The sequence below is a fragment of the Contarinia nasturtii genome, unplaced genomic scaffold (genome assembly GCF_009176525.2).
Source record: "Contarinia nasturtii isolate CC-2019 unplaced genomic scaffold, AAFC_CNas_1.1 Cnas_scaffold_4331, whole genome shotgun sequence".
In the NCBI taxonomy this organism is placed as follows: Eukaryota; Metazoa; Arthropoda; class Insecta; order Diptera; family Cecidomyiidae; genus Contarinia; species Contarinia nasturtii.
The window spans coordinates 1-2,948 of NW_022201626.1; the positions used below are offsets into that span (position 1 = coordinate 1).

Here is a 2,948-nt window from a genome sequence, read left to right on the forward strand (position 1 = left end):
GCTGTGATGTATAAACTGCTACGTACATTCGCATGCGACGGACGACGCATTCTCAGCAAGATATTTTAATATGCTGTGGATGGCAGCAACGCTGAGCAATACTCTGGTTAATTATGATTTATTTTATTTTATTGTATGGTATTGTGATGATTAGTTGGCTGCTATTCGAACTCGGTTTCGGATATGTCCACGTCGTTATCGTCGTCGAAGACGGCGGCATCGGCGTTGATTTGATTCCAATATCGGTTGATTGCAGCAGGTATTGGAAGTCCAAGCAATGTCCATAGTCCTGATCAATCGAAAAAATGAATCTTTTTTTGCGATCATTCAATCACATTGTGTATCAATATCCTTACCTTTCAGTAGAATGTTCTTAGCAGACACGACGTCACGATGCCAAGTCACGGTGCATTCGAGGTCTAATTGCCATTTTTTGTAGTAAGGTTTTACTCTTGACATTAGCTCCTCTTCTATTTCAAATGCTCTGTTCAATGTGCGTTGTAACTGTCGATATGTAGATGTATCTGTCTTGCCAAACTTAGACACAATTTTGGTTGGCAGCAGTGTTATGGCGTTGAGTATGCACCGACACATCTTGAATTTAGCCGATTTGGGTTGGTTTTGGAATCGGCACATACATCTTGCGTCTGTTTGAGATGTTCCCTATTCGTCCACCGGCACGACAACAATGTATGGTTGCTTCTTATATGCCTGCATCAGTTTGCGTACACCCGGACACCGCACGTGTTTTTTAATTCTCATCGGGCAATCAGGTGGTACTTCGCCATCAGCACCATGGAATAACAGAGTCGGATCCTTATTGGTGATCTTGTTCACAAATCCGTCGATAGCTTTGTTGCTCCTAATGTATTTGTCCAAGGCGAGTTTAGTGTACTTTGCATTCGAGTAAGCTTCGATTCCATGTTTGGTCATCTTAACTCGATGCTTAATATAGCTCAGCCACTGTGAACCTTTTGGTGATGGCATCATTGCGTACAGCTCACGATTCTCTCGATCTTGTCTTTCTCGATGAAATGTTTTGTAAATCGCTTCGCTTTTGCGTTTCGAACGTTTTGATGTGTCTCCCAATGGAACTGCTTGCTCTTTTTTACAAAGTTGATCTGCAAATAAAAAAAAAAAAAAAAAATTAGTAAATTCAAGCACAATATGCACCGAATAATACTGATTCCATATATGTAATCTTCATTCGCGTTGAAAACCTTTTTTGAAATATTTTTTCCACTTGGTTTTCCGTCTTCAGTTAACTGTTTCGGAATCAATTTTTGAGAAGACAAGATCGCGTTGCATAGATAGATACATCGGCACAGCTTTGAACCAATTTTTTGTATTGGTCGTGAGATCATGTTGGTCGATTTCCGGGAACACATTCAACTTATTGACGATGTCATACAAAACTCCGCACCGATAAAGTTTATTTGGGTCACTAGCTGGCACTTTGATGACATTTTTCAATGAAAACAAGGGAAATAGATTAAAGTCATTTTTATAAAAATTTGTCAACGAGTCGGAAAAAAACCATTGTATGCTTTAACAATATGAAGCATTGAAAACTCAGTTCTTTTTCTTCATATTAATGATACCTGGCTGAGACACAAAAATATCGAGATTTTTTATAGAAATTTACGAATGAATAAATATCCGGCACAAATATGCACACACGCACACACGCACACCCATGTTTTAAATTCAATTTTTTCGAGCGACAACAGAACAAGAATCTATCTCCTTTTTTGGTACACACACAAAATGATGCAGCACACAAAAATGACAAAAATCTTTGGATTGATAACAATGGCAGTGATTTAGAGAAGAAAACAATGTAACGCATACTATTGAGTATTCGGATTCAATTTGAGCCCAAACAATAACTGTTTCTCTTCTCTGAACAATGGAGCCAATTCAAAATGGGTATCACCGCTCGAAATGAATTTCACCACTTCACGCAACAGAATTATGTACTGCAGATTAATTGTGAAATTCATTACTTTTTCCATGAAATGATATGTTCAACGTTAAATAATTATTAGACTACTTACATATATTTCACGTTATAGATGGCTTCTATTACGTGCTATGAAATAAAAATCAATTTTACAATAAGAACAAGAGAAATAACTGCTTGGAATAAGCACGTAATTCAATTTTTGATTTCTCATTAAAAATAATTGTTTTTATTGATGAATTAACCAATATTTTTCATGGGAATAAAATGATTAAGTTTGGTGACTTGAATTCAACAATTTGTCAATCGATTGATCGTATATCGAAAATAATATGAATTATCAGCAAAATCGTAGAATGATTGAAGCGTTAAATTGGAATTTACACTGCTGTAGTTTAAATCGTAATAAAGTGAAAGATTGATTTGTTGACTTGCTATTCACAACGCCGAACGTGTTCTCGGTATGAATGAAGCGGCGTTTATGACATTTTGAAAACCAATGAAATGATCGTCAAATGTCATAAGGCTCGGTTCACATCAATAATACTAATTCAATATTTAGACATTAGAAATGTTTTGCTTTAATGAGTTTTTTGCTTCGGGAAGTGTCAATATCAATCGGTGCTTTACATTAATGCTACGACTTAAAACAGAACTTTATGCTCTTTAAATTGAAACATACCATTTTTTTAATTATAGATATGGGAAACACTCTAATTATACATAAAATAATAAATGCATCTTATAAGACTTTACAGATATGAACTTACGAAAATGAAGTATCAGAAAATGTTTTGGTAAAGCTTTCATTTTCAAGAATGTCTCGGGGATTGATGATTCGTACTACCAAGTAATGAAAAGAAATATAAAGCTCATATAGAAGAATCGGAACAGAAGTAGTATGATGCACATTTCAGTATTGTCTTGATGAACTAAGCAAAACATACACGAATTTCAAATTTCACTGTTTTTAATTTATAATTTA

At 35.2% G+C, this 2,948-nt stretch overlaps 1 long non-coding RNA gene across 1 annotated transcript; it reads right to left on the reverse strand.

Annotated features, from left to right (window-relative positions):
• Positions 1–107: 107 nt before the first annotated feature.
• On the reverse strand, positions 108–2,148 carry LOC116350971. Its single transcript, XR_004202068.1, has 3 exons — positions 2,058–2,148; positions 357–1,121; positions 108–289 (listed from the first exon to the last, which is right to left on the reverse strand). It is a non-coding gene; the product is annotated as an uncharacterized LOC116350971 (long non-coding RNA).
• Positions 2,149–2,948: the final 800 nt, after the last annotated feature.